Genomic DNA, 10,544 nt, shown 5'->3' with positions numbered 1-10,544 from the left:
TGGAGGAAAAGGCACTAATGGGTGCCACTTAACAGGCTTTTGAAAAATATGGAGGAAACTGTCATTATAAAGTTAATGGAAGTAAAGGACTATTGCTGGAGAACAATGTATGCTTTGAAAGAAGACAACGAATGTCTGAGAGTAAGTAAAAGTCAACTAAAATCTATGCACAAAAGCACAAGGACCTCTTTAGCACCATAGAAAGAAATGCTCATCTACTGCAGCCAAATATTGGAACCCAAAACCGGAAGGAGTTTGGGCTCCTAATGCCTCTGTGAAGCAGAGCCACGATGTCAGCTTAGACTTTTTCCATGAGAAAAGAAATAAATGTCTACCTAATTTAACGTATCATTATTTGGGTTCTATTTCATGTCTAGTCCAAGTCATACCCTGCTTAGACTGAATGTCTGTGTTTCCCCAAATTCACGTATTAAACCCTAATCCCCAGTGTGATGGTGTCAGAAGGTGGGACTTTGGAGAGGTGCTTAGCTACTAAGGATGGGACCCTCAGGAATGGAAGCAGTGTCTTTATAAAAGAGAGCCAAAGAGCTCCCCCACTCCTTCCACCATGCAGGGACACAGGGAAGGTGGCAGTCTGGAACCCAGAAGAGGGCCCTCACCAGAGCTCAACCATGACCTTGATCTTGGTCAGCCAGGTTCCAGAACTGTCAAAAATAAATTTCTGCTGTTGACAAGCCACCCAGCTTATGGTATTTTGTTAGAGAAGCCCAAACGAACTAAGTCATACTCTAACCATCAGAACTGAGCTTACTTCAAATCAACTGAAAAGGAACAGAACTGGGACTTCCAGTATGGCAGGGATGTGGCACCAGCAACCTCAGCCTCCATGTGCACACCCAATGCACCCACAGGCAGGGCTGACCGGAAAGCTCTATAGAAGCTGCACAAAGTCTTCTGTACCCCAAATGTCTAAAAGGTTTACAAATGGAAAGTCTCTCTCTGCTCCTTACTAAAACACTTGCCTTAGCCACACCTGTTTAAGAAATGTGCCAGATGACGTGTTTATTCAGCTTACTACATACAGCCAATCTTCCAGGTGACATCTGCACTTTTACAAAAGCCTTCTGTGTTACCTTGGGCAAAGTTTGCCAGGAGGAGGGACAGGACCCCACCAGCCATTGGCTGGTGGAGAAAGGAAGGCAGTGGGTGGCATTTCCAAGGTGCTGATTTAGCACACTCCTTTTTTCTTTGGATGACAAGCCATTTGAGAAGTAGAAAGGAGAGTCTGATAAGGACCAATGTTATCAGCTTTCTGGCTGCTGTAGCTGGATTAGAGACCAGCAGAGGCATGAAGCCAAAAGCAATACTTTACTCCTTCCCTCCTGAATTCAGTTTACACACCCAGTCTCAGGTATAACTGTGAATTTCCTTGCACCCCCCTGCCTCAACACCACCAGATGCAGGCAACCCCTCCCAGATGCCAGACCTGTCCTGAGCTGCTCACTCAAGGAGAAGGCAGGTGCAAACAGAACACACACACATTTTGGACAAAGCCCACCTCTGAGAAAGAGAGTTCAGGAAGGGCTATATTGTATATGTTCACTTTCCCTGGTCTCAGTCTCACCAATGAGATATGTCCCTTCTCCCCCTGGGGGAGGGATTAGTAAAAAAAAAAAAAAAAAAATGGAGATCTGGGACATAGATGTATCAAAAGAGATAGAAATAGAGCTCCCTTCTCTCCCGGAAGTTAGGGATGGGTGAAGGAGGTATTCAAGAAACCCAGTCATAGTACTGGTCCTGGATGGGGAGATTAAGATAACATTCATATCTACCATTTGTTGACCACTCACTATGTGCCAGACATTGTGCTAAACAAACAAATAGCCTGAAAAACTTGGGCTCAACCTGGGCTCCTGTCAACATGCCAAGGGGATAGAGGATGTTAAATGGACCCAGGAGCCAATTCAAAGAGGCTTCCTCTGCCCAAAGATGGAACTGTTTGAGCATAAATAAATACAATAACTGAAATGGATTGAAACCTATATTTAATCTGTGAGTTTCAGTGATACTTCTCAGAAAACCCTAATTGCTCACTGTTGGAGGATGCCAACGAACAAACTCCATGTTCATAAAGCTGGTAAATAAAGAAAAAGTATCAAGCATTTATTCTAATTTTTCTATATGGACTATGCCACTGGGGAACCAAATAGTAGATGAGGCAAAACCTCTTTTTTAAAAAAGTATCCCACCTAATAAGTGAAGAAGGGATTATAGGATTCAAAACCTCATCATTTTGCAAGCCCTGAAATTAATAAACTTCCTCATGAAGCCTCAACAGCTGCTACAGTCACAAAAAAAGACAACCAGACATATACCTCTGGTAGAAGAACACAACACTACCTATGAAGAAGTCTTGACAAGAGAGATCAAATCTAACATGATCAAGACATTTTATCCAAAAACTAATTCATACAGGAATATCCCATTAGGGAGGCCCAACTGGGAAACTCAACAGGACAAACAAACCAATTTCTTTAAGAAATAAGTTCCAGGGAGAAGAAATAAAGATGGAGACAAAATTCTAGAGATTTCATCAACAAATCACAATATGTGGACTTTATCTGGATTCTGACACAAACGAACAGTTAATGAAAAAAACCTGTAAAACATTTATGAGACAAATTGAAACATAAACATTGGCTGTATTATTTGATGATATTAAGGAATCATTGTCAACATATTTAGGTGTGATAGTAGGATTGTGATTGTGTAAACTATCTGTTAACTGTGTTAAGTGTTTTTTAAAAAACAAACAGTTCTAATATTTTAGAGATGGACACTGAAATATTTACAGATGTAAGGATATGATCTGGAATTTGCTTCAAAATAATATTGGGGGAGATTAAGTAGAAGTATAGACAAAACCAGCTTGGCCATAACTTGATCATCGTTGAAGCCAGGTGATGGTATCTGAAGATTTATTATATGAATCTGAGTATTTTTGCGAATGTTTATAAATTTCCACAATAAAAGTTAAAAGAAAAATATTGAAAGGGAACTGATTTGGTGGGTGGGTAAGCTGTGGCAAGAAAGAGTTTGTGCTTCACAGCCTTATATTTGGATTGGGGCAGGACCTCAGCTAGTGGTTGGAACTCCAGAAAGTGGGAAGGAAGCACTAGGTAAATGGTCAGGCTCACTGAGGGGCTCTAACAACAACATTAAAACTGGAGTACAGTCCCAAGCACCAGGCAGGAACATCATCAGAAAGACCTAGAGAGAGGTGGGGGGAGATCAGCATGGTAGGTAGACACATAGACACTTGCTGCTTATGGCTGCCAGACTAATTTCCAGACCCCACCCGCTGGCAGACACAGGGCACTCAATGTACTGCCAACACTGTGTAGATTGATTCCAGAACTGGGCGGGACTGAGCTTGCCAGCAAAGGTCCCCCATGCCTACAGTTGAGCTTGGCAGGAAAAAGGCAGACGGTAGTACCTGCTGTGCCTCAACCCACTGAGACAATTTTAGGATTGAACGGGGAAGTACATAACAGAAAGGTTTGGTTGCCTACCTTCTCTTTCTGGGAAAAGTTCTCAGCCTCTATGTGGTTGAGACCGCCATGTTGGAACCACATGACCCCACCCCTCTGGCCACAGCTGACTGTTCCAAGAATGCACACCTAACCCAAAGGGGAAAAAATTCATGGACTGAGTTTAGTCCACCACATTCCTACTCAAGTATTGGAACAAGTAAACTAAGAAACCAAGATTAATAACTGCGAACCACACCATCACACAATAGAGGCATCGAACTTATAAGGTCATTGCAATGGACTGAATTTTTCTGTCCCCTGAAAACTCATGCTCAAACCAAATCCCCAACATGACAGTGTTTAAAGGTCAGCCTTTAGGACATAATTAGGTCATTCATGAAGGCGGAGCCCTCATGAATGGAATTTGAGCCTTTAAAAGAGACCCCAGAGAGTTCCCTCACCTCTTTCTGCCATGTGGGGGCACAAAGAGGAGTTGACAGTCTGCAGCCTGGAAGGGAGTCCTCACCAGAACCTGACTGTGCCGGCACCGTGATCACGGACTTCTAGCCTCCAGAAACTTCTGTTGTTTATAAGCTTCTCTGTCTGTGGTATTCTATTAAAGCAGCCTGAACAGACTCAGACAGTATGTATGTAGGTTTGCCTCCAGTTTACCTGTGTGACGTTGGTGTCCTTGAACCCCTGTTCTCCTATCGATAATGTGGGAGTAATAAAGGTAAATATTTCAATGTGCATTTCACAAGGATAGAGTGCAAATGTTTATAAAAACATTTCTATAGTAAAAGTTCAATAACTATGAGCTATCATGAATATTACTAGCAGGGTTAATACTACCCTTGGCTATGACCATGCTTGGCCACATGAAAGCAAAGGAAGCCAGTCACAAGAGACAACAATTCTAGCGCAGGTTGAACACTTCCCAGCACCAGGCACTGTGCACTCTGCTTGACAAGTAGCAACCGACTAAAACCTCACGACAACTCCTGAGTCTGGCATGACTTCACCAATGAGGAAACTGAGGCATAAACTGATTTGCCAAAGGTTTAGGAAGTGGCGACAGCAGGAATGAAGATTAGCATTGTGCTTCAGAGCCTATATCCTTCACCATTCTGTGACTACTTCATTAGGCAGGTAAGCAAACTGAGGCCCAGGGAAGATCCTGCAGCACCAAGAAATTGGGTAGGGGGACATGGGGAAGGGGCCCAAAAGCCAGAGAGTGTGACTTGTGACCCTGATGTCCAACTCCAGGCCCTGGGAGGCCCAAGTGAAATAACCTGGTGAAGTCCTTGAATGATCCCCCTTCATCTGAGTGAAGTTTTCTGTTCTGAGTTCTGACTAAAACAACGAGAATTCTGATGAGTTTCAGTCACCCACATTAGATCCAGTGCACCAAACCTCTGCCTAAGGGCTCTGGTGCCAGGAAAAACATCATGACATGGGTATTACAGCTCAAATGTCTGGTTATTCTAGTGGAAGCTCATCCCATCTAGTGGAAGCCCCATCTAACTGCTGCTTCTATATGGCAAATCCCCGTTAACCAGAATAAACCCTCCATTCCCCTGCACAAAGAAGGCCTTGTCCGAGAGAATGGTCAGCACGTGACCAGAACAAGATGTAGTGTGGATAATTCTCTTTTGAGAAAACATCCCTTCAGGCACAAGTCACAAAATAAACAGAGACAGGGCAAAACCACTAACAAGAGAGAAATTGGAAAGCCAAAATGTTAAGGACAGAGCAAAAAGAGCTTTTTAAATGAGACCAGACTAAAAAATAAAGACCTTCTCCTTCCCCTTGCCTGTTTTTCCACCCATCACCTCCAGCCCTCAATTTTTTTTTTCAAAAGCCATTTAAAAAAAAACTATAAATTTTTCCATCTGAGACAAAAGTTGTTAAATGGAAAGAGAAAATGGAGCAAAGAATACCAATTGTCAACTCTCTGAAGCTAACTGGTAGACCTTAACCATCTCCAGTTTTATCCTGAGAAACCCGCAGCCCTACACCCATACCCAAGAATCAACAACTAGGAAATTATATAATGGCACATAGAACTTGAAAAGCCAACATGGGTTTAAAAAGATAAAAGAGGATGATCCTCTTTAAATAAGGCAACAGCTAAGTGTAGCAAAGGCATTCCATTTGAGTTTACAGATAGAAGCACCATAACTCCAAAATCAGGTAGCTCTGGGACCACATCTTGGCCCTGCCAGTCAGCAGCTAATGACCTTGAGCAAGTTACTTAGCTTTTCTGGGCTTCAGTTTCTTCATCTATATAATGAGGGTGATTAAAAATAGCACCTACCTCAGAGGATTGCTGTGAAGATTCATGCACAGGGCAAACTGGACACACTCCATAGATGTTCACTATCATTTTTATAATGTAATTATCTAATTATTTTGTGATTATTATGACATGATTATAAAAGTAAGGAAAACCAAAGTTGTATCAAGAGCTTAAGCAGCATATGTGACTGTGGGTTCTATGGGAACCTTCAAAACAAAATGGAAGCACACACACAACTAACACACCTCTAGAGGATGGAGCGCATCAGGCCTCCTTTATATGGACTTCCCTGAAGAAAAGTAGTATTTGTGGAATGACCTGTGTTGTTGTTGTCAATGGAGCCGTGCTTGCAGTGATTGGTGTCTACGTTCTTCAAGGTGGAAAAGCAATGCTTGGTGTTGGGTGGCCTGCTAAAACAGGAGCCCCAGAAACCCTTGGTGGAGGGTTGAGCCAACAGGTAGCCTCTGTTCCATCACTCTCAACTTTCCAGAAGGGCTCCTGGCATAGCAGGAGTGGCCTCCTAGTGTTGTGGTTAAACAAATCAGCAGTGGAATCCCACTGGCCTGGGGTCAATTCTCTCTAATGCACTGGCTAGATGCACAGCCTTAGACATATCGCTTCACATGTCAGAGCCTGAACTGCTCCATCTACATCATGGCAGTAGGGAACCTCACTGCATAGGTTTGTGGAGAATTCGATGAGATAATATACCACTTGGCATGGGGCCTGACCCAGAATAGCCACCACATAAAGGGTGGCTCTTATTTTCATTGGAAGACACAAGAGCATTCTAGCACAGGAAACTATCAAGCTCATCGCAGCCCAAGAAATAAGAACATCAAAAGCAGAGATTTCAAGATGAGTTGGAGATTAGAACCTGCACTGTCCTCACATAAAAAAAACATCCAGATGTTGAGACTAGGGTGGACCGAAATGCTGATCGTAAAGAACATAATATTCCCCATCATCAAAAGTGAACAACTTAGGCAAACATTTCTGGGTGTTCATTAGAGCTCAACACGGTACTGCTGAAATTCCAGGAGGAAGGACACAAGTTCATCAGAGTGTCCACTAGTCTGCCAAATGCCTTTTCCAACAGCCTGACTCTCAACCACATCTTCAATTGAAAGAACTCCATTTAAAAAGCCATCTGAGAAGGCCCTGGCCAAGAAAGGAAAGTCACTTTCCATGGATCAACAAAGAAGAATCTCCTCTCTGCAGCCAAAGCCTCCCACTACTCCTTTCACCAATTAGTGAAAATACAACCTTGGTCTCAAAGCCAAAATCAACAGCTTCACTTCATGTGACTTTCACCGATGATTGAGCAAAACCAACACCTGAGTCCCCTTCAGGTGTACTCCCCAGGGATGGGCTCCAAGACTACATTTAATACTGCAAATTAAAGTCCCGATACTGCATCTTGGAAAAATGAACCAGTATTAAAGAAGGATCTTTCCATACTGAATCTTTCTCTGAAACAGAGAATGGCAAAAACAAGACAAAGGCTCAATACATGCACAGCCTACGAGCCATGGAGAGGACTCGGTTACACAGAAGCACACCTGAGAGCCATTTGAAGGAGAAAGGGGAAAGAATTCAAGAATTCAAACAAGGAAACAGGACAGTATATTCATAGCCATTGCAGATAACCCCCAAAATTTAGCAGCTTAAAAGAGTATCAAATATTTATTATCTCAATCAGTTCCTATGGGTACAGAACTCTGGAGCACCCTAGTTAGCTAATTCTAACTTACCTGAGCTTATCGCTCTTTGCCCCAGGCTATAGCCATCTCATCCCCCAACCACCCCAGCCCCAACATATAGTTCAAAACAGGGGTCCATCTCCCAAGAGCAGAACTTGGTTGCCTCTATGTTTGGTTGGTTAGTTCCTATTGGTTTGTTTGGGGTTTCATTTTGTATTTCTTATATTCCATGCTTTCCTCTATAATTTGTCCAGAATTGATTGAAGCTTGGTTTTCACAAGAAGAGACTGAAGCCTGTGCTAATTCACCATCTTGGAAGGATCTGGAGATCTCTTATAAAACTTTATATATACAATAGAGACCCTATTGCCTGAATGATTCCAGAGACTGTCAATCAGAAAAGATGGTTAGGGGCGCCTGGGTGGCTCAGTCGGTTAAGTGTCCAACTTCAGCTCAGGTCATGATCTCGCGGTCCGTGAGTTTGAGCCCCGCCTTGGGCTCTGTGCTGACAGCTCAGAGTCTGGGGCCTGTTTCGGATTCTGTGTCTCCCTCTCTCTCTGACCCTCCCCCGTTCATGCTCTGTCTGTCTCTGTCTCAAAAATAAATAAATGTTAAAAAATTAAAAAAAAAAAAGATGGTTAAAGTAGGGAGTCATTTTTTTAAAATGATGCATACATACCTTGAGTATTTTAACTTAATAAACAAAAAACACACAAAAATTCCTGAGACAATCTGCTATTGCTACTCAAAGGAAAACAGTTCATTTTTTTTATTGTTAAAAAAGGAGAAGGAAAGAAAACTAACCCAATGTTGCCATGTTTGAGCCAAGGGTTTTTCCTTGAATATTGATCTGCTGGTCAAAGTTCCATTTTTTCTTTCTGGCAAAAATCATAGCCATTTAACATTATCTAAACTATCTTATTTCTGTTTCTTTAAAATGGAATAAGAAGTCAAAGATGCTTGTAAGAAATCTGATTGCAGAATTTTAAAGTTTTTCTATACCACAACTATTTTAATGCAGTTATTTTTAAGCATCTCATTAGTCTTTTTTTTTGAAACATTCATCCTCATTTTCATAAAAACAACCCCTCACCTGCAGTCCTGTTTCATCACTTTTTAACATTTGTGAAAATATTTATTGGTAATCAAGTGCATTAAGTATAATCAGCTGGATAGGTTTGGAAACAAACATTATTCCCTCTTGGTAAAAATACAATGATGGGAGAAAAAGAATCTCATTCTATAAAGGAGGCAATAGCCATGATTATTTAGTGTACCTGCAGGGCTAACTAGAGAAAAAAAGAGTGCAGATATAGACACATCATCCAGCCCTTCTGGAAAAACTGTTAAATGGACATCAGGTAGGAGAAGGTCTACATTACCTCTACTAAGATATGATTTGGTAATCAGCTAATAAGATATCTCAACTCAAGACAGCCACTCCTCCAATTTAAATACTTGTCTCCAATGATTCAAGTACTTTGGGGGGAAATGATATATTAGGTGACTGTCTTCCAGAAACAACTTAAGTCAAACATCAGAGTCTACCCATGCATGAGTATTGAAGCCAACTTCTCCTTCACAATGATGCCAGTCTAGTCTTTCCCCTCCAGTCCTACAGGTTCTCATCAACTGGTGCAAGATTCTCACCCTGGTTACTCAAATAACACAACATTGCTGCTAAGCTACACTAGGCACATTGCTTCCCTGCCTAAAGCAGGCATCACGCAGGAAGCCTGGAAAGCAGGCTTCCCTCCTGAGAGGCAAAGTGATAAGAACGCAGGTCCCAACACAGGCCACATGGCTTGCTAGATGTGCAATCTTCAGCAAAATACTTAACTTCTCTGAGCTTTAATTTGTCCATATTGAATGAGGATTCATTTATTCAGAAAATGTTTTTGAAGTGCCTGCTACATGTCAGGCATTGTGTTAGGTCTGGGCATCCATAATTAATGGGCAGAGGTCCTGACATTGTTAAGTTGACATTCCCATGGGGGAGACATAGAATTCCAAACTGAGGTATGTGCTCTGAAGGGAAATTACAGAGCATTATACGAGGGTATGGGAGAGACTAATTTAGACTGGAGAGGTCATGGATAATAATCATCTTTACCTCATAGATTCTTCTGAGGAATAAATGAGATTGGGAGCCTGAATAGTGCCTGGCACATGGCCAGAGCTCTGTAAATGGTCATTACTTCTGTTATTCAGCACAGTCAGATGTCAGCCTTGGGGGGGTTGACAAGTGTACAAATCCACGTTTCCTGCTCAACATGCCATTCCTGCCTGCATTTCTGTGGCTCATTCTACCTCAGAGCTAACTGGCAGTGGGAAACCAAGTCTTCCTGGAGAAAGAGCAAATGGAAGGGACAGCAAAAAGGTCTCCTGGCATTTAAATGGAGCCAAAAAGGTTTCAGAAATATCTCGCTATTGCTAATGAGAGGAAGCCAGTTCCTTTCTCTTTATCGTTTAAAAAAAGAAAGAAAAGAAAACTAGTAGTGAATGAATGAACATGACTGTCCTTAACCAAAGAACTCTTGGTGAGAAGGGTTCTTTGAGCAACTTGGGTAAGAAATAATACAAATAGTAGGATCTCAATCATCTCCATTTAGCCTTTCAAGAGTTATTCTGGCCATTTTCCCTGAGGGATCCATCCCTGCCTTGGGTTCCAATGAATCCATGCATTCTCCTGAATGGCACCTCTTCCCTGGCTTCACAGCCCAGCAGAGGGCCAACACAGTCTGGTTAATCAAGAATGAATGAATGAATGAATGAATGAATGAATGAATAAGACTAACTTTTCCTTCTCCGTGATATTTTTCCTAATCTTTCTTCCATTCAACCTGGAGAAGTATATTCGAATCTCAAAATGTCAAGGCTAGTGAGCTGTGAGAGCTCGTCCAACACAGTCATTTTCAAATAAGTGTTGACACAGGACACTTTTGTCAGATGAAACTTTTACCCAAAACTCTACTGCAGAAAATGAGGAAACAAAGCAGTATTTTCCATGTAATGAATTCAAGTTGTTTGTCAATGATTTTGATTGAG

This window comes from Leopardus geoffroyi, chromosome B4 (genome assembly GCF_018350155.1).
Source record: "Leopardus geoffroyi isolate Oge1 chromosome B4, O.geoffroyi_Oge1_pat1.0, whole genome shotgun sequence".
Classification (NCBI taxonomy): Eukaryota; Metazoa; Chordata; class Mammalia; order Carnivora; family Felidae; genus Leopardus; species Leopardus geoffroyi.
The sequence above is the reverse complement of the archived record's forward strand: the minus strand, read 5'-3'. Positions refer to the sequence as shown.